Source organism: Schistocerca gregaria, chromosome 3, assembly GCF_023897955.1.
Source record: "Schistocerca gregaria isolate iqSchGreg1 chromosome 3, iqSchGreg1.2, whole genome shotgun sequence".
In the NCBI taxonomy this organism is placed as follows: domain Eukaryota; kingdom Metazoa; phylum Arthropoda; class Insecta; order Orthoptera; family Acrididae; genus Schistocerca; species Schistocerca gregaria.
In genome coordinates, this window is record NC_064922.1 from 955,262,512 (window position 1) to 955,284,767 (window position 22,256).

The following is a 22,256-nucleotide window of genomic DNA, read 5'->3' on the forward strand; positions in this document are numbered from 1 at the left end:
AAAATTTATAAATGTTTGACATTTTGTGTGCCATCAGCAAAAATGAAGGACACTCCACCAGTCAAAATGTGGGCTAGTGGTGTTTGTATGCCCAAAGGACCCCATACCAGTGGGCCATCTTGCCAGAAAAGAAAACTATGCATTACAAAATATGTCCAATTATGAATACTAAAGCTGACTGAAATTCATTTTGGTGCAATGGCTCGATACAGCCCACAGTGGCCGGAAGATTAGTTTTACAGAGTGCATTTTGTTGTTCCTCTAATCTAGCTTTTTCCTCCTCCCAATGACACATGATCCAGAACTTCATCAATAAGAATACTAAATGTGAGATAGTACTAAAGTAGGGATCTTGCTGGTCTCCTCAATTGTTGCATCTGTCACTGCATTATTCCATCTTCCCAAATGAACTTGTGCACAGCAGAATGTCATCTTCTTCCCTAGATGTTGTACATATAAAAGGGTGACCTGCATAAACTACACTCCTGGAAATTGAAATAAGAACACCGTGAATTCATAGTCCCAGGAAGGGGAAACTTTATTGACACATTCCTGGGGTCAGATACATCACATGATCACACTGACAGAACCACAGACACATAGACACAGGCAACAGAGCATGCACAATGTCGGCACTAGTACAGTGTATATCCACCTTTCGCAGCAATGCAGGCTGCTATTCTCCCATGGAGACGATCATAGAGATGCTGGATGTAGTCCTGTGGAACGGCTTGCCAAGCCATTTCCACCTGGCGCCTCACTTGGACCAGCGTTCGTGCTGGACGTGCAGACCGCGTAAGACGACGCTTCATCCAGTCCCAAACATGCTCAATGGGGGACAGATCCAGAGATCTTGCTGGCCAGGGTAGTTGACTTACACCTTCTAGAGCACGTTGGGTGGCACGGGATACATGCGGACGTACATTGTCCTGTTGGAACAGCAAGTTCCCTTGCCGGTCTAGGAATGGTAGAACGATGGGTTCGATGACGGTTTGGACGTACCGTGCACTATTCAGTGTCCCCTCGACGATCACCAGAGGTGTACGGCCAGTGTAGGAGCTCGCTCCCCACACCATGATGCCGGGTGTTGGCCCTGTGTGCCTCGGTCGTATGCAGTCCTGATTGTGGTGCTCACCTGCACGGCGACAAACACGCATACGACCATCATTGGCACCAAGGCAGAAGCGACTCTCATCGCTGAAGACGACACGTCTCCATTCGTCCCTCCATTCACTTCTGTCGCGACACCACTGGAGGCGGGCTGCACGATGTTGGGGCGTGAGCGGAAGACGGCCTAACGGTGTGCGGGACCGTAGCCCAGCTTCATGGAAACGGTTGCGAATGGTCCTCGCCGATACCCCAGGAGCAAGAGTGTCCCTAATTTGCTGGGAAGTGGCGGTGCGGTCCCCTACGGCACTCCGTAGGATCCTACGGTCTTGGCGTGCGTCGCTGCGGTCCGGTCCCAGGTCGACGGGCACGTGCACCTTCCACCGACCACTGGCGACAACATCGATGTACTGTGGAGACCTCACGCCCCACGTGTTGAGCAATTCGGTGGTACGTCCACCCGGCCTCCCGCATGCCCACTATACGCCCTCGCTCAAAGTCCGTCAACTGCACATACGGTTCACGTCCACACTGTCGCGGCATGCTACCAGTGTTAAAGACTGCGATGGAGCTCCGTATGCCATGGCAAAGTGGCTGACACTGACGGCGGCGGTGCACAAATGCTGCGCAGCTAGCGCCATTCGACGGCCAACACCGCGGTTCCTGGTCTGTCCGCTGTGCCGTGCGTATGATCATTGCTTGTACAGCCCTCTCGCAGTGTCCGAAGCAAGTATGGTGGGTCTGACACACCGGTGTCAATGTGTTCTTTTTTCCATTTCCAGGAGTGTAGTTTCTATGATGGGCACAGGCACCATATACTTCACAGTGCACACAGGGAATCACACCAAATGACAAGATTTTGTAGCTGAAATATATCTCACATCCTCCAATGCCCTCAAGGTTGCATGTACCTTGACATTGTAGACTGTTTGGTAAATGGACAAAGAGAGGACAATCACAGCAAACCACTCAGTGACCACGGTTTGCTCTCTTCTTAATATGTCACAATTTCTAAATTAATTTCAGACACTACCATAAATCTAAATCGATTTCAGGCCTCTTGAGCTTTCAGGATGGCATTCAACACTGTCACCAGAAGAGGAATGGAACCTGGTCCACAACAAGTACCAGGTAGGCAGAATCTATGTTCTTCAGATGTTTAGGTCTGTCTGATCTATACACCTGGCACTCATACCCCATAGCAATTCCACAGAGGTTGTGAAACTGGAGCAGATATCCTACATCTGCTACACATGACCTGTCACCGAGGGACTTTTGGTATGTTAGTGCCTATGGGGACCTTGTTTTCATGTTGCTCAGGTGTGGTAACCATTATTTCAGAGAAACAAATTTGGTGGTTTCCCAGTACCAGTGCCTGATCTGCTACCACAACCACTTTTTAAACATAGTAGAAAATATAGGACTGAATGGTTCAGATGAAGAAGCAAGAGAATATATTAAAAGTGTCATTCCACAACACTGAGCATTTTGAAGCAGTACCAACATCATTGACTGAAATTAATACAATTCCAAAAATTCTAAAAAAAACAGATGCTCTGGTGGGGTTGATGGTACTTCATACTGAATTCTGAACAGTTGTTCCAACTTAATAAGTAATGTCCTTAGTGATATATGCAATGCATCACTGGCACAGGGAATTTTTCTAGATAGGTTAAAATATGTAATTATTAAGCCACATCATACGAAAGACTTAAACAGTTATCATTCAGTTTCCTTATTGGCATCTTCCTCTTAAATAGTTGAATGTAATGTACTCATGAGCAGTTGCACACTTGAGTGGAAAGAATTTGCTAAGCACATAAAAGTTTGGGTTCCAGAAAGGTTGCATGATTGGGAATGATATTTACACAGTCATTCATCAAACAGTACAGGCCTCAAATAATAATATATCATCTGTTCATATTTTTTGTGATCTCTCAAACACCTTCAACTGTGTAGATCATGATACTCCCTTAGAAAACTCTAGTTTTATGGAACTGATGACACAGCTGATTTGAATCATACTTGACATATGGAATGCAAAAGAGGCTGCGGTAAATAATTCAGACAACGCTGGAAAGATAGGAAAGTTTAGTGACTGGGATGCAAATCACAAAGGAAGTCGCACAGGATTCAATTTCGGGTCCACTTCTATTCCTTATATATGTGAAAGACCTTTCACTTAGTATTCAACAAACAAAATTGGATTTTTGCAGACAAAACTAGTGTTATAATAAATCTCATTTCAGAGAAAGCAACAACTGATGTAGCACAAAAGCAGGAGTCAGTAAGTAGGACAGAATGCTCTAAATTTTTGGGTGTACATATTGGAGAAAACTGGAAGAAGCATATTACTGAGCTTCTCAAACAATTAAGTTCAGCTACTTTTGCTCTTTGTGTAACTGCTGATCTTGAATATAAACACATCAGCTTCTTCACATATTTTGCATATTTCCACTCAATAACAGCATACAGAGTAATTTTAGGGGCTAAGCCATCACTTAGAAAGGATGTATTGATTACATAACAGTGCGCAGTAAGAATATGTGGCATTCACCCATGAACATCATGTAGGCAGCTCTTCATGGAGCTATGCATTTTAACTGCGCCATCACAATACATATTTTTGCTGATGAAATTTGTCATAGATAATCCATCAAAATTTGAGAAGAACAGTGATGTACGTAACTACAGCACTAGAAGAGAAAAAGACCTTTATTACCCATTTTAATAGTTGCTCAGAGAGGAGTTCAAAATGCAGCAATAAAAATTTTTGATCATTTGCACAATAACATGAAATGTCTGACAGGTAGCAAAGCAACATTTAAATCCAATTTCATATCATTTTTGCGGAACAATTCCCTCCATTCCAATGACAAATTTCTATTAAAAACTAGTAGCCAGTAAAAAATAAATAAATGAATAAATAAAACACTTGTCTTTAAATGTAGTTGTATGGGGAGGAAAAAATGAGAATGTGTTCATTAATTTTAACACTAATCATGTATACATATCATGTAAATTGACTCATTCCATATCATTTCAATATAAGAATCGATCAAGTGGTCTATGGAACATGCAACTAACTAACTGCCTAGCTACTCTCGCTTTATCCATGTTGCCCAGACCACAATAGCTCATTATCTTTAGGGGAGAAGTTAATGCTCCTTTTCGTAGTTCCTATTTACATTTGACCATTTCTCCAAGAGATTTTATATACTCCTGCTATGACAAGCGGCAGGCAGAGGTGCTTCACATTGCTCAACTGTATGATTCTCTCATTAAATTTTGTCTAATGAGACTTGCCTGACTTTATATTGGGAATAGAAACAGGCCAGGAAACATCCCTGGCAGCCCAATTGCTGGAGCTTTGCAAGTATCTTATCCCTCCAAGAGGTATCACATGCCTCCTTCTCAAGGTAAAAAAAGGGACATCTATGAGGCATTATTCATGTAGGAAAGACTGTTATACTGCCACTGCCAGTAGAGTAAGATTACCAGTGACAGGTTATTTCTAGAAGTAGAACTGGAAGTGACAAAAGAGCTTTCTGGAATCAAGAACCCACACAAAATAGTTGTGCTCCACCCACCACGGTCTTTTCTATGCCGTTCACAAGAGTAATACTATGGCATCCATCTACATCTATACCCTGCAAGCACCTTATAGTGTGTTGGAGGGTACTTCTGGTATCATTACCTGCAGACCCCTTCCCTGATCCATTCACAAATGGTGATTAGGAAGTACGACTGTCAGTAAACCTCTGTATTACCGCTACTTTCCTGGATTTTCTCATTGCAGTCTTTTTGCGAGATGTATGTGGGAGCAAGTAATACGTTGTCCCACTCTTCCTGGAATGTATTCTCTCAGAATTTCAATAGTAAACCTCCCTGTGAAGTACAATACCTATCTTGTAGTAGTTGCCACTGGAATTACTTAAGCATCTCTGTAATGCTGAAATCATCAATGCTTTGTCGGATCTTGTCTACCTCTTCTATTAATGCAACCTGGTAAGCATCTGATACAGATGAGCAATATTCAAAAATCAGTTTAACAATTGTTTTGTAAGTCATTTCTTTCATGAATTAATTACAATTTCTTAAGATTCCTCCTATGAATCCCAACCTGGCATCTAATTTGCTTACAATTTGTTTTATGTGTCATTCCATTTTTGGTCACTGGATGGTTACTCCCATATATGTTTACGGTAGCTACTGTTTTTAGTGATTTGTTACCAAAAGTGGAATCTTATAGAAGTGGACTATTTCCCCTATTTATGCACAATATGATGCATTTATTTATGTTCAGGGTCAACTGCCAGACCCTGCACCATTCGTCAATCCTTTGCAGATCTTCCTGGAATTTGGTATAGTCTTCTGGCATTGCTAATATCTTATAGACAACCACACCACACCATCCAGTAGCAGTCATATCACACTCCCTTGATGTACTACTGAAATTATTTTTTTACACCTGTTGATTTTGTTCTGTTAAGAGAGACATGTTGAATTCTATCTGCAAAGTAGTCCTAAATCCGGTCATGAATCTGGTCTGATAATCATCTCAGATTTTTTCAGTTAACAACAGTGCAGAATACATGAGCATAAAATATGTATCATGATTCTAACAACATACTGACATCAGCAATACAGGCTTATAATTATGTACATCTGTCCCACAGCCAATCTTGAAAATGGCAATGACCTGTGTTCTTTTCGGGTTGCTCAACACCCTTCATCTGCAATAAACAATTGCTGAAAGAGGAACAAGCTCTTTCATGTACTCTCTGCAAACTCATTTGTTCCAGATGCTTTTCCATTACTAAGTGATTGTAGTTCCTTTTCTGTTCCACAATCACTTCTCTCAATCTCTGCCATTTCAGTATTCATCGGATGATTGAAATGAGAAACCATATTACGATATTCTGCAGTGAAACACTTTCAGGAGACTTAACTCAGTATTTTGGTCTTCTGTCTGTTATCTTCTATTTCAGTGCAAGTATGGCCACTGAGCGAACAGATGATTTCAATCAACCTACTAACTTCACTTAAGAACAAAACTTCTTAGGGTTTTTAGTCACATTGGTTCACCAAATTTTAATTTCCATTTCACTGAATATTTCTCTCATTGTTTTGCTCATTTCTGCTTTGTTCAGCTTTTGATTGTCACCTACCTTTGGTCCGACTTAAATGTATGATAAAGTTCAACACATACTTGTCTAAATCAAACTGAGTGATGCTTTTGCATTTTATCTTCCACTTGTTTGTCTTCAGGACTGAATTTTTGATACTCAGAAACTCATCAATTGGTATCTAATCCCTCTTGTTGAACAAATACAATTTCCTACCTTTCTTGACATTCTTTGTAATGCCCATAGCCACTGACGAAATCACAGCCTTATGGTCACTGATGTCTTCCACTACATAAACTGATTTTTAATGTTCAGAGCTTTTTGTTGCTATGATGTCTACGAGATTACCCTCACAGATTGGTTCTTTAACTATCTGCTCGAAGTAATTTTCTGACAAGATGTTCTGAATAACTTCAAACGAATCCTTGTCTCCAGCATCAGTTTTGCCCACATAGCTCTCCCATTGTGCAACTGACAAACTGAAATCTCCCCCTATTACTGATCCCCTATACAGATTCCATTGTTGGGGATAAAGCTCATATTTTTCCACTTGACCAAAAATATGCCCCAATTGCAAGATAATGATGGCAGTTACTTCTGTTGAATGTTTTACCTTTATCTACAGTATGTCTCCTTAACTGATCCAGAGACTTCCACTGCATATTACTTCTGTTAACTGTGACTTCCCACACTGCACAGAAATCCTCTTCAGAATCTCCCATATTAATGTATGCTTTGTAGGATGATTCATGGTGTTCAGGAATCTCCTCTTATTCTCCTTTATTAATTGAAGGCATTTAACCTCATTAGTTGAAAGATTGTAAAGTCTCACCAACTGAATCTCTGAATAAGTGTGTATCTGCTGCTGATTGAACAGTAACATTTCTCACAGTCCCAGTGATCAGATGGTCTTCATTGATGACCGGAATACTATGGGATGGATTAATTAGAAGATCTGCAGTTCACAGTCATCATGTGATATTCCAATTTCTGGGGCACTAAGACAATGTTCAAATACAGACAGCTGGGTGGAAAACACCCAGGTGGCCTTCCTGGGCATACATTTTAATAGTTTCATTAAGACACTGCTTGATCTCCACAGTTTGCCATTACTGACAGGAGATGTCTGCAGTGGAATTTTCAACCACTCCCTACTGAGCAGTGTCTGCAAGGATGGGTGAGCATATCACGAGATAGATGGTTGAGAATGAAGAGTGTGCTTTACTTGGTGACATAGTAAAATTTCTGAAGAGGTTAAGCTCTCAACTGCTAAATCCTCCACGTAAATGGTGGTACAGCCCCACAACATGTGCATTTAAATCTCCACAAACAAGGAATGGATGTGGGAGCTGATTTTTGATGCCAGGAAGAGCCTCTAGACTTAAAAAAGGAAGCAAGATATAGTTCGATGTCTCATCAACCGCAATCTCATTGGAAGTTCAGTTAGAAGAAGGAAATCAGCTGCAGCTTATCAAAAAAAAAAAAAAAAAAAAAAAAACACACAGCATGTTCCTGAAGCTATTTAAAGAAACAACTGGGAAAAAATCAAGTTAGGCAGGTTAATATTTACAGCCTAGTCCTGCTAAACCCAACTCCATTGTCTTGACCACTATGGTTGGTTGGTGGATTGGTTGATTTGATGATTAAAGAGTCCAACTATATGGTTATCAGGCCCTCTTACTTAGAACAGGCAAGTCAACAAAAACACAGCAAAGAAGAGCCTAGTGTGCAAAACCCAAGGAAGGGAGACCCCAAGGCCTACCGAAGGTAAACGAAGCCTATAGAAAGGAACATGGAAGAAGAAAAAGGGGGAAAGAAAGAAAAGCGTATAGGATGCCCCATCCAGAGAGCACCTGGAGGCCTCCAAAGGCAGAAAGTGCAATGGGGGACATAACCCACGTCACTTACAAGAGACATCTCACACAACAGTACCCAGAAAAGCTGGTGGTGCTGATATTAGATTTCATTTTGGAATGCGGGGAGTAGCTCACAACTGGTTCACCTATTACTTTAGCAACAGACAGCAAAAGGTCACTATTCACAGTGCTGAGAATGGCTTCAGCGTGGGGTCTGAGTGGGGCATGGTCAAATGAATGGGTGGGTGGGGGGTGGGGATGCCCCAGGGATCAGTGTTGGAGCCACTCCTGTTCCTTATTTATGTAAATGATACGCCGCCTAGTATTACGGGTAACTCTAAAATATTTTTATTTGGTGATGACACTAGCTTGGTAGTAAAGGATGTTGTGTGCAACACTGGTTCAGTTTCTAATAGTGCTCTTCATGACTTGAGTTCATGGTTTGTAGGAAATAGACTAATGCAAAATCACAGTAAGACTCTGTTTCTAACACACAGTTCAACAAAACCCAATGTTTTAATTTCACAGAATGGGCATATGATTAATGAAACTGAACAGTTCAAATTTCTAGGTGTTCAGATAGATAGTGAACTGTCATGGAAATCCCACATTCAGGATCTCATTCAAAGACTTAATGGTGCCATTTTTACTATTCGAATGGTATCTGAAGTGAGCGACCATTCGACACGAAAATTAGTCTACTTTGCTTATTTTCAGTCACTTATGCCATGTGGCATTATATTTTGGGGTAACTCTTCCCATTCTAAAAGAATATTTTTGGCTCAGAAACAGGCAGTTCGGGCAATAAGTGGTGTAAATTCACGAACCTCCTGTCGATCCTTGTTCACGAGTATGGGTATTTTGACACTGGTCTCTCAATATATATATATATATATATATATATATATATATATATATATATATATATATATATATATATAAAATAGAAAGAAACTTCCACATGGGAAAAATATATTAAAAACAAAGATTCCAAGACTTACCAAGCGGGAAAGCGCCGGCAGACAGGCACATGAACAAAACACACAAACACACACACAGAATTGCTAGCTTTCGCAACCGATGGTTGCTTCTTCAGGAAGGAGAGGGAAAGACGAAAGGATGTGGGTTTTAAGGGAGAGGGTAAGGAGTCATTCCAATCCCGGGAGCGGAAAGACTTCCCTTGGGGGAAAAAAAGGACAGATGTACACTCGCACACACACACACATATCCATCCGCACATACACAGACACAAGCAGATGTCAGTCGAGGCGGAAGTACAGAGTACTGTACTTCAGAGAGAGTACTGTACTTCCGCCTCGACTGACATGTCTCCCCTTACTCTTTGCCTTTAAATATGTCTGCTTGTGTCTGTGTATGTGCGGATGGATATGTGTGTGTGTGTGTGTGTGTGTGTGTGTGTGTGTGTGTGTGTGTGTGTGCGCGCGCGCGCGATTGTACACCTGTCCTTTTTTTTCCCCTAAGGGAAGTCTTTCCGCTCCCGGGATTGGAATGACTCCTTACCCTCTCCCTTAAAACCCACATCCTTTCGTCTTTCCCTCTCCTTCCTGAAGAAGCAACCATCGGTTGCGAAAGCTAGTAATTCTGTGTGTGTGTTTGTGTGTTTTGTTCATGTGCCTGTCTGCCGGCGCTTTCCCGCTTGGTAAGTCTTGGAATCTTTATATATATATTCCTTACAGTCATTTCTTGTTAACAATATTAGCTTATTCCCAAGAGTAAGCAGCTTTCACTCAGTTAATACTTGGCAGAAATCAAACCTGCATTTGGATCGGACTTCCTTAACTTTTGTGCAGAAAGGTGTGCAGTATACTGCTGCATTCATTTTCAATAAGCTACCATAAGAATTCAAAAATCTTAGCAGTAATCCACGCCCTTTCAAATTGAAACTGAAGAGTTTCCTCATTGGTCACTCCTTCTATTATGTTGAGGAGTTCCTTGAAAAATTAAGCTGATTCTTGTCGTACTGCTGATTGCATTTACTTAAAGATATGGCTTGACTTTTTTTGAGTTCATAAACATTTTATTTTTATCTGTTATTACTTTTATGTTGTAATTTCATGTACTGACACATTCCATGACCTCAGAGATTTGCTCCTCAATTTGGTCCTAAGGAACTTGACATGTAAATAAATAAAAATAGTGTGGTCATCACCACCCTGATGAAAAGTCAGCAAGCCAATCTCATGGGTGGGGATGAAGGCTGTCCCCACGTGTGTAGCAGTTTATAATGCATTAACGTCTGCCTCCCTCCCCCACCAGTTTAGGGATGAGGCTTGACAGTTCACAAAATGTCACCACTCTTTTAACACAGGAATCAGTATCAGCAAAGATGGTGGGCATATCTTCATACAGACTCAGTGATGCGCTGATATCAGTATATAAGACTCACATGCCCACATATGCTGAACTGAAAGTGGCACACCGCAAACCTCAGAGTTGTGGATCCTCCCGCTGGAGGAGGAAGCCACGTGTTAAAGTGCTATGTCCGATGTGCAAAAACCTCCATCCAGTGGTGAAGCTAACATTAAGTCCACCATGCCTGTGTGGTCGATTTCAGCGACCGCAATTTGTTGCCTGTCACCTTCAACCATTTAGGCTCCCACTGATACATGATGCGTCTGTTAAAAAAATGAGATGATGGTGTACAATTGAATGGGTCACTGACAGACAACACCATCCAGACATGTTTCCTTGGTTGCTTTGTTGGCTATGTCATTTTCCTGCACCCTGATGCGGCCAGGTACCCAGCAACAGATCACCTCCTTGCCATGGTGTTTAAGCTGCTGTAAAGAGTCATGGATGAGCTGAATCAACTAGTCTATTGGATACATTTGGTGAGTCAGAACAGACAAGAAACCTTGTACAGTGATGCTTGTGAGTTCTCTCCAGTGCCATTATAGTGACATATAGCTCCACATCATAATTTGTAAATTGTTCTGGAAGATGCACTTTGAAACCCTATTTGGGTTAACAGTGGAACAACCAAGGACATTCTCTCACTGGGATCCATCTGCATAAACAATGATGAAACTGTGGTATGTACTTAAAATGAAGAAAACAAAGTTGTAAAAACATAAGTACAAGATTTCTTGTACCATGTCAAGATTAAAAACACTTTGGGCTTCTGAAGACACCAAGGCAGCAACGCTTTCCATCCCTGGCTGTGTACTCAGAGGTCTGACAAATCCAGATCCTTAAGACAGTCAGCAGCGTGTATCCCAAATGGCTGGTTCACTTGGGGCCTACTTGTTAACAGCCATTCAAAGTTGGACTGGACCACTGCACTAAATGCCAATGACTGAGATGATGCTGAGATTTTCAGTGTCTGTCAAGCCAAAAGGATATGTCGCCAAATCCAGAGTGGTGGTGCACTAGCCTCTGCACACTGACTCTAAACTGAGCTAGTCCAAAAGGCTCCAGTCAATATCCGACAGCATCTAACATCTTGAGGTAGGAAAAACGGGCTGATTCGTAGACCACACTGCCAAAATCTAAACATGATTGAACAAATGCTCTATAAAACTGCTGGAGGTGGGACCTGTCAGCTTTCCATGCTTTTCTGCTATGGCATTTCAAAATACACATTCACTGGAAGTCCTTTATTCGCATGTCTTTCGGATGTGGGAGACAAGTTGATTTTGAGTCAAATAACAAACCCAAAAAGTGCACAGTTTCCTGAAAATGTTAAATATTGTCCCCCCCATTGTGAGCATTGGTTGGTTAAAACTTCGATGGGCATGGTCAAAACTGACACATGTAGTCTTCTCTGGTGAGAACCGAAAGCCAGTTGCCTTGGCCCAGGTTTCCAGCCTCCTGATGGTCAACTGTAGCTGTCTCATCGTCATTGTTAAGATTGGAGGAAGAGTAGAAGATTGTGTAGTCATCTACAAACAAAAATCATTTGACAGGTCTGCTGAATGTGGAGCAGATGCCACTGATAGAAATGGCAAACAATGTGACACTGAGTATACTACCTTGGAGGATTCCATTATCTTGAACATCACAGTCAGACAAAGCATCACCAACATTGTATTGAAAGTACCAGTCCTTGAGGAAGGGATTGGATAAGAAACACAGATGTCCACATAGTCTAGCTATAACACCAGGAGAAAGGATGATCTTCATTATGCAGGGTTAAATCTGACTTTGGCACAGAAAGGGGTAAATTATGCTGCCACAAAAGTCTTTGGTCACCTACCAAACAGCATCAAAAGCCTGGCAGATAGTCAACCAACATTTAAAAACAAATTAAAAGAATTTCTAGATGACAACTCCTTCTAGTCATTGGCTGAATTTTTAGATATAAATTAAGGGAGGGAAAAAAAACTAACTTAAGCATTAGTGTCATGAAATATTTTGTGTAATGTAATATCTTGTACAGACATCTTTCATTAACCTGACACGTTCCACATCATTACGAAGTGTCGTATTCATGATCTATGGAACAAGTATTAATCTAATCTAGTTCCCACTCATGGAGTTGGTGAAGGATGTTGTACCTCCAAGTAGGGTCGTACGCTTTTTCAAGCTAAAAAAAAAAAAAAAAACACACACACACAAACCAAATGGTTTCAGCATAAAAAGGACAGGAACTCCTGTATCACCATCTTCAATAGAATTAAGTTGTCAAGGGTGGAATGGTAGAAGGTAAAATCACACTGGGAATTGCTAGGATGACCTCAGGATTCAAGAAACAAGATGAGGTGGCAGTTGGCCATGCATTCAAGAGTTTTATCCATATAACAGGTAAGGGCCACACTCCAGTAACTGTTAGGGATGCTACAGTCCTTGCCTGGTTTCCATAATGGAATTAATATTACCTCCTTCCAAATTGTGGAGTACTGTCCATCAAACCAGATCTGACTGAAACAAGAGAGGAGTTGTTCTTTCACTTCCGGGTAGATATGATGGAGCGTGGCATAATGAATCTCATCAGATTCTGGAACAGTGTCTCTGGCCAAGGAAAGGGCTGATTCCAGTTACCACATGGAGAATGGAAGATTGCAGACTTCCTCATTATGTGAGAAGAAATGGAGCTTCCTCATCTCCAGAGTCCTACAGAACACTTGAAATGCAGGAGCTTGTCTGGATGACACAGTGACTGTAGAAAAGCATTCAGCAAAAACCTGAGGCATGTCTTTTATCGCATCCACCAAGACCCCATTTCTTGACTAGGCCGTAAGGGGACATATACTGCCCTTGCCTGAAATTCTCCTTATTAATCCCCAGAGTTGTGCATTGGATGTGGACCGATTAATGGAAGTTGCGAATTCCTCCCAGGAATCCCTCTTCCATTATTTTATCACTTGTCTTGCATGTGCTCACGCAGATCTGAAGGCATAAAGATTTTCTGTAGTTTGATGCTGTTCAAAATTCTGCAGAGCTGTTCATCTGGCTCTGATAGTCAATCAACAGCACATCATTCCACCAAGGTTCAGGTTGTTGTCTGAGGTGGTTGCTAGACTGGGGGATGGAATCTGTGGCAGCCCATTGGATCTCAGGTCACTGTCTCCTGTGCACAATCCTTTTGATCAAAAATAGCCTGTTGACTGTACAGCAACCAATTTGCCCTTTGAATCATCCATCTTCATGGTCGCATGTTGACCACTGTCTGACACAGCAGACAGATCCACACTGGGAAGTGGTCACTAGAATGTAAATCTGTTGCCACTTCCCACTGACCTGAGTCTGCAGTAGCTGAGGGAGCAAAAACAAAAGTCAATGGTTCAAAAAGCCCTGTAGCTGTGGAAGAACATGTTATCTGACTCAAGTTCAAGAGGCAGGTATTCTCATAATGGATGAGTCGCTCAATAATTCGAACCCTGGAGCAAGTGACAGCCAAGCCCCGCACGACATCGTGTGCACTGAAGTGCCCCAAAAGGAGGAATGGGTTCGGGACTGCCCAGAGGAGTTCTGTCAGTGCATCCGCATCCAAAGGGTCCTGAGGTGAAAGGTATAAACAACACACTGTGATGTTAAATAGTGCTAGGACTTTCTTGGTACCTGCTTGTTAGGAGGGACATGAGAGGAGTGGTACCTGTCATCAATGAAAACAGGTACTCCACCTTTAGCCCTGTCTCCAGTAATATCCTCTTTCGTGTAAGGGTGGTAACCCCCTAATGTAGATGCATAGGTGACTTTGAAATGAGTTACTTGCAAGCAGATGCAGAATGCTTCCTCTTGGACCAGGAGCTGTAGTTCTGCCAAATGCAAGCGGTACCCATTTAAATTTCACTACAACACAGAAGTGTTGGAGCCATTGATTAGCGATGGTTAGTCCTGCCCTTCTTCCTCGGAGGCAGTTATTTATCTGGGAAGTCAGGTGGAACATTAGCCGCTGCCCATCTCTCCGGTTCCTCCAATTGGAAATCCATATCCTGAGAGGGAGAAAGCTCACCAGTCCGAACATTTAACTGCCACTTTCTTTGACTTTGAACTACTTTTTGAAGGATGTTTTTCTTTACTTTTGGGGGAATTGGTTGCTTGGGTTGAGAGGAAGGCTTAGTAGGTTTCCAATGGTGGGCAGCGGAATGTGCCTCAGGTTGTAAGCCCATCGCCGATGTCTTCCAAATGATTTCTGGTTCAAGTGCACAGTATTCTCCACAGGTACACCAACAAAAGTGCATGTGCTCGTACTTGAATCTGTGGTGTGAGTTCGTGTGAAGGCATCACATTTGGCGATTGGCTTTTTAAGGGCTGAAGCAAAAGAAGTAGCAAAACCCAGAGGTTGCATAGCTTCGAAAGTTTTCTTAGTGTCACCATAGCATATGCAGCTTGTGACTTCCAACATCTGAATTTTCCTTCCATCATCGTAAACCTCAAACTTTCTGCTCCATAATGAGTGATCCACAGAGCAGTTTATACATTAGGAGTACAAGAACTGCCTGATTTGTGAGCTGAGCCTCCACAATTTTCACATATAGCCCTCCCATTAAATTCCATAGTGGTATGGCCAAATCTCTGACATCCGAAGCACTGCATTGGGTTAGGAAGAAACAGGTGAACCTTAAGACACATATAGCCTGCAAGGATGTGTTCACATAATTCAGGAGTGCTAAACATTAGAGTAAATGTTGCACATTTTTCCACCGTGTCATTGAATCTCCTCATATAATTCTGCAGTTCTATGATTCCCATATTTTTCCATTCTTCACGTAACTGTGCAGGGTACATCTCCATTACATCAGAGCAGGTAACTACGCCTTCAGCCTCGACTGGGTAGTCACCTATGGCCTCACATCCCATAAGCTTAAATACTTGGCTTGAATTAACAGTTTCAACTGGAAGTGTTCCATTACAAAGTTGTTTGACACTTTTTAGGGAGCCAGCAATAACCTCCAATGCCTTGTGAACATAGAAAGGGGAGACCTTCTCAAAGGTTCCCTCTGTTCCCTTGCTTGCAATCAAAGTGTTATAGCACACTAATGCCCTGTTACTATGATTCTGAGACTACTTCTTGGGAGGACTGACCATTTGATCTTTCTTTGATGGTACACCCACTCCATCAGATGTAGTAGTTTGATGGGACCATTCTATAGGGATCCCACGAGATGCTAGATAAACAAATGTTGACCCAGGCAGAGCCCTGCATGCCTGAGCAAGCCTCATACAACTGGAGGCAGCAGGTGCCCCAGAGGTTACCCGTTAGAGACCATTTTACCTCCTCAACTGCCGTTCACCTCATCAGCATATAGCACACATTGAGGTGTTTTTTTTTTCTTTTTATATATATATATATATATATATATATATTTTTTTTTTTTTTACATAGAAGTGTGTATCTTTATTGCTGTCCAGGCAGTGAAGCCAAGGTCCCCATCCTCTGAAACATACAACAATTCACCTCCACACTGCACGGTGGTCGCTGAAGCATGGTAGGAGCTTACTGTAACAGAGGGCTGGTGGTGCTTACCAGTAACCAGCTCAGGAACCTGGGATCGCCAAGCCCGTTCCCAGCAAATGAATGCTGAGCCCCTGGGAGACCCAGAAAAGACTGGTGATACGGATAGTGTGAGTGACGTAAAGGAAACAAAGAAGAACAAGTCATGCAGAACATGTGAGAAGGGGGACAAAGAGCAAAAGAGTGGTTAGAGCGAGGGCTGAGGCAGACCACCAAGCCCAGACAGTTGTTTCCTGTTTGGGGCAAAGAAGGCAACGGGGTGTCCTGCCAAAGCCTCAACGGACCGACAAGGTTGAGGCACCCTCCCTTACAGAGAGTGGTAAAAAACACCCTTCATGAATAAGCCATAAAACAAGGTCAGCTGCTGAGGCATCGTCGGCTAACAAAAGTGGTAGTGAGTCAGGAAGATTAAGAGTCCACTGCAGGGCATATAGGTGAAGTCCAGCAAGATGTGGACCACAGTCAAATACACCAAAACAAAAGTGAGGCAGATCCTTGCGACAGAGAAGATGACAATGAGCCAGCCAAGTACGGCCAATGCAGAGCCGGCAAAGGATGATGGAGTCCTTGTGAGATGCCTGCATGGAGGACCTCCACAAATTCGTGGTGTGCTTTATAACTTGCAGTTTGTTTGAAAAAGTCAAAGAATGCTAGTCCGTATACCAAATCCTTAGAATTTGATGGTATAATACAAATTGATGGTCCAATTCTTGAATACTAATCTCAAGAGGTGACTTTCTAGCAGTCAACTTGGCCAGCCTGTCAGGAAGTTCATTCCCCGAGATCCCAACATGATCCTGGGGACCAGACGAAGATCACTGAGTGTCCACTTGTTTGACGGCAAAAAGGGAATCCTGGGTAGACAGAAATAAGGGAGGGCAAGGGTACCACTGGTCAAGAGCTTCTAAACTGCTCAAAGAGTCACTGCAGGTGAAGAAAGACTCACCAGTGCAGGTATGGATACACTAAAGAGCATGAAAGATGGCTACCAACTCCACAGTGAAAATACTGCAGGTATCTGCCAAGGAACGGAGTTCATTACATCCCACACAAACGTAACCAAAGCTAGTGTAAATGGCAACCGTCGCGTCATCAGTGTACACTACTACCGAACCTCAGAAGGAGCCACAAACAGGGAAGAAGTGGCAGTAGTGTGCCTCAGGATGACTCGAGTCTTTCAGACCTTGTAAAAAGTCAAAACAGAGTTGAGGATGGGGAATGCACCACAAAGGTGTATGTGAGTGGGTCCAGAAAAGAGGTGATATAGGGAAATGCTGGAGTTTTAAAAAAAAGGAGCAGTGGATGCATAATGCATGAGCGATTAACTGTTGTCAGCACAGAGCCCGCAATGATGGAACCCCTGCCTCCCTTACAATTCCGAGCATGGAGCTAGTCTGAAAGACATCAGTTGCCAATCATACCCCACAATGGTGAATCGTGTGCAGCATCTGTACCAATGAAGGTGATGCTGAGTTGTATGCGAGACTCCTGTAATCTAGACAGAACTGGACTAATGCCGTGTAGAGCCATATTGGAGAAGAGTGGTCCCCAACCCAGCTGGTCTTGTTGAGGAATTGAAGAGCAGTGGAACCAACATGTCTGCTTTAGATGACAAAGATGGGGAAACCACGTCAACTGGGCTTCAAAGACCAGTCCCAAAAAATGATGAGAGGCCACCGCATTGAGGGACTGGCTGTCAAGGTACAGATCCAGATAGGTATTGACTGTATGGTGACATCACAAATGCATAATGCGGATCTTGGCAACTGAAAAATGGGAGACATGAGTAAGAGCTCAAGATTGTGTTCAGTGTATTACTCCATGCGGTCACAAAAGAACAAAAATAAATACAAAAGTCATCATTAGAAGTCTGCGCAGTTGCAGATATCTGCGGTATTTGCTACTTGGCGGACAAAATCGTGACTGGCGCAGTTATCCGTGGGTCATCTGCGGATAATGAGCAGGCATCTGCCCAGTACGTATGTTGCAATGATAGTTGAAAACTTCAAGTCTGTTGACGTTCTTGGAATCTTGCAGGGCCCGGGTGGGGCAGATGTCTGTTGTCCTCAGCCCCTGGCTACGACCGACGTAGCTGTACCCAAGAGAGCTGCGCCTAATTTGTTTCCGTGACCGTGTCTTTTGAAGTGCTCTCTGGGTGGCTAACGTGCCCACTTTCTACCAGACAGGTGCCCGTTACAATTTTCCGCTGCCTTCAGTTAGCGTTCTGTAGTGACCGAGTGACAACATGCATCATAGCAAATATCAGTAAGAGTTCTTTCTTCAAATGAACACCATATCGATGGATACAATTTCGTGTAAGGTGAAAAAAGGTGATTTTACATTAGTGAAGGAAGACAGATTGAAATCGTCAATTTGGAAAAAAAGTCGGATACGTATTTGACAACAACAAAAAGTTAAAAGATATAGTGGCTTGTTCTGCATGTAAAAAAGGATATTCCTACACTGGACACAAAAGTGGAACTTCAAATTTGCTAAAACATTCATGTGAGGCTGGACAAAGTAGCATAACTACTTATTTAAATACCACGAGAGACGTGAAAGTTCCTGAAGTTCCGCCAAATTTGAAGACAGCCGTGACAGAAAAACTTATCAATCTTGTCAGCAAAGACATTTTACCATTCGAAGTTGTGTGTGGATCTGGGTTTCTTGAGATGGCACAGTTTCTTATTGATGTGGGGCCCAAGTAAAGTGCATGGAGTGCTAAGGAACTGCTACCTCATCCATCCACCATATCCAGAAATTTGAAGGAAACGGATGATCGTCTGTGTGAAACTGTCACCGCAGAAGTGAAGAATATATTCAGAGATATAGGTGTAGCACTAACTGTTGATTTATGGACCAATTCATACCATAAAATAAACTATATGGGAGTGACTGCACATTATGTTAATTATGAAGAAGTGAAACTTGAGGATCGAGTGTTGTGCACCAGAAATTTTGAGAGTGAGATTAAAAAAACAGGAGAATACATTAAACTGGAATTAATTAAGATACTACGGTCGTTCAATTTATTCAGTGCTGTGAATAACATCATGTTTGTTACGGATAGAGGTCCAAATATTGGGCAGCACTTCGCCAATACAAGAGGCTCTTGTGCTCAGCACACATTCTTAATACTGTGCTGGACCACACGACTCTAGGAGACGCGAATGATGAGAAGAGTGACGTGCAGCGACTAATAAATTCCTGTCGTGCTATCACAACTTTCTTTAAAAGATCTGGTCTTCATAATTGCCTTCAGAAGTCATTGAAAGGAGTGGTGGACAAACGAGAAGTCCCGTCAATTTTGTCAAAGAAAAATCAAGATAATTTGATTGATTCTATACACAAGAATATGTTGGAAGATATAATAACCTTTCTGACACCATTTAAAATAGCTTCTTGTGATCTCGAAGCCTCCAAAACCCCTACGCTTTATTTATGTGTGTTGTGGAAGTTAAAACTTCTCTCCTTCCTTGAAAAAAATAATGGCAACAGCCCATTTTTGATAGATTTAAAGAGTACAGCCAAATCTGTTTTAATCAGCAAATGGGACATAACAGTAACCCATGAACTTGCAACGTTTTTGAATCCAAAATATAAAAACCTAAAATTTCTTAGCAGTGCCGAAAAAGATGAAGTTGTAAAGGAAGTGAAAAATTATGTTGCGAGAAATTTTCCACAGTTAAAAGAAAAGGAGAATTATTATTATTATTATTATTATTATTATTATTAGTTGCATGTCATATTGAAGCTCTCTTTGGAAAACAATGCGTGGGTCATATTTACGGAAAGTGAGGAGTAATGCTCACTTTTTTCTAAATGCTTGCGTGTACAAAGGGAAGCCAAATGACTAGACGTTTTAATCAGTAGGCAACCAGATTGCATCTTGCTAAGTGAGTCACTTTCACTAAACTTATCTTTGGTATGTTATACAAAAAAAAGGAGTGGTTTAGTAGCCCCCTTGTCAGTCTTGGAACAAACCAAGTAACAGGGAAATGGTTTCGTACCAGAGAGTGACCAGGGAGGGAAAAGCTGAGGAACCAAAAGCAGGGAGAGAACCGTTCCTGTCAAAGAGACAGCCTAGGAATAGTGGCCAGAAATATGGAGCCCAGCATATTTCATGTGCAGAGCATCTGCCTCGGTACCACCCACTGTGATCATGGGCCCACCCCTCGGGCACCATCCAGCTGCAGCAAGGGCTGTTGGGCACGGCCGCCGTTGCCAGGAGTTTCTACGCACCAAAAGGCGAGCAACACACATACACTGACGTCCCAGGGGGTGTTGCCCCCGTCCTCTCAATCAGGGCCAGTCCGAGCCATACACAAGGCAGTGACAGCTCAGGGACCAGAAGTATGACCCCTGTATATTCAGGGGGCTCAGACAGAAGGGTGCATAACAGCACCACCGCACGGACTACCTACAGTGCTGGTGACCTAGTGTGGAAGAGGGGTGGGGAGGGGGGAGGGTAGGTGGGATACAGGAGGTAAGGAAGGGGGAAGGTTAGGGGTGGGGGAGGGGAGAAACCCATGCCGGAGACACTAGGCAGAGAGTTCGTCCCGAAATGGCTCACACTTTGGAAACAAAATTTAGAAATGAACAGGGGTCAAACCTCAAAGACGATGTGAAAAAGCAAACAAAATTGGAAATCGGGAGAGTGAAAAGGAATAGCAGAAACTAGGGAATAGATGAGTCATCACAAGAACAGAAGGGGACCCATGATTGAACCCTATGGAATACCTAATGTTATTTCACCCCAATTTAAATCACTTGGCCCATATAAGGAAACTTTTTGCTTTCTGTTCTGTAGGTATGGCTTAAACCACTTATATGTTATTCCATTTATACCATAGAATTGTAGTTTCTGTAACATAATGTCATAGTCTACACAATCAAATGATTTGCACAAGTCACAGAAAATTCCCATTGGTGACATTTTACTATTTAAAGATTCTATTATGTGGACAGTGAAACTGTATATTGCTGTCTCAGAGGAACAGCATTTTTGAAATCCGAACTGTGCTTTACTAAATAACCCATTACTGTTGAGATGGCTAACCAACCACTCTTGACGTCATTACTTTCTTGAAGATTTTTGAACATGCTGTAAGCAAGGTTACTGGCTGATAATTATTGACATCTGTGGTGTCCCCCTTTTTGTAGAGAGGCCTGACAATGGCATGTCTAAACCTGTCTGGGAAAATACCTTGAGTTAGCAATGCATTACATATGTGACTCAGAACATCAGCTGTAATTGCTCCAAATTGTTTTAATATCCTATTAGAGATGTCATTTACTCCAACAGAACATTTATTTTTCAAAGATTTAATAATTTTACTTATTTGACAAGAGATTGTTAGGTGAAATTTAATCTGACTAAATTTTTTTCAAAACAGACTCTTCCATGTACTGCCTGGCTTTTTCTTTTGAACTGTTCTCATCATTTTTTCCCCTACACTTAAGAAATGGTTGTTAAATACATTAGCTACTTGTGTACTGTTGGTTAGAATGGCCTCATTCTCTTTAATAGTAATACTATCTACCCCAGTGGTTACTTTTCCTGTCTCCCTTCTAACAACATTCCATATTGATTTGATTTTATAGCCGGAGTTGTTAATTTCTTCTGTAACATACACATTTCTTGATTTCCTTACAACTTTTCTCAGTATGTTACAATAATTTTTATAGTGTAAAACTACTACTGGATCTTTACTAGTTCTTGCTGTCTCATACAGTTTTCTTTTTCTTTCTGAAGACTCTTTAATACCTGTAGTAATCCAAGGTTTCTTTGAAAAGTGTGTGGTGTTATATTTAGTAATTTTCTTTGGGAAACCACCAGTGCACGAGTTAGACTCTCTGCATAGAGATAGTGCGCTCCCTATGCACTAGAGTTTTAAGTACCCCATTCCTCTGTGAAGGGTGGTGGCAGCTGTCTGCATGCAAACACAGATCAGTGTGCGTTGTCTTCCGATACACCCCATGACCTAGGGTGCCGTCAGCACTTCTCTTGACCAAGACGTCAAGGAAAGGTAATTTACCCTCCGTTGCAGTCTCCATAGTGAATTTGATGTTGGGGTGTATGGAGTTTAGATGTGTAAGGAAGTCAAGAAGTTTATCCATACCATGTGGCCAGATGATGAACGTGTCATCCATGTAACGGAAAAAGCAAGTAGGTTTCCATTCGGATGATGGTAGGACCTCCTCCTCGAAGTTCTCCATGTACAAATTCGCTACCACTGGTGAGAG

At 42.2% G+C, this 22,256-nt stretch overlaps 1 protein-coding gene across 1 annotated transcript in view; it reads right to left on the bottom strand.

The window, feature by feature from the left end:
• The window catches only part of LOC126355725 (WD repeat-containing protein 91), a 219,661-nt gene that overhangs the window by 192,275 nt on the left and 5,130 nt on the right, over nucleotides 1-22,256 (bottom strand). The gene's annotated exons all lie outside the window — the stretch shown is intronic.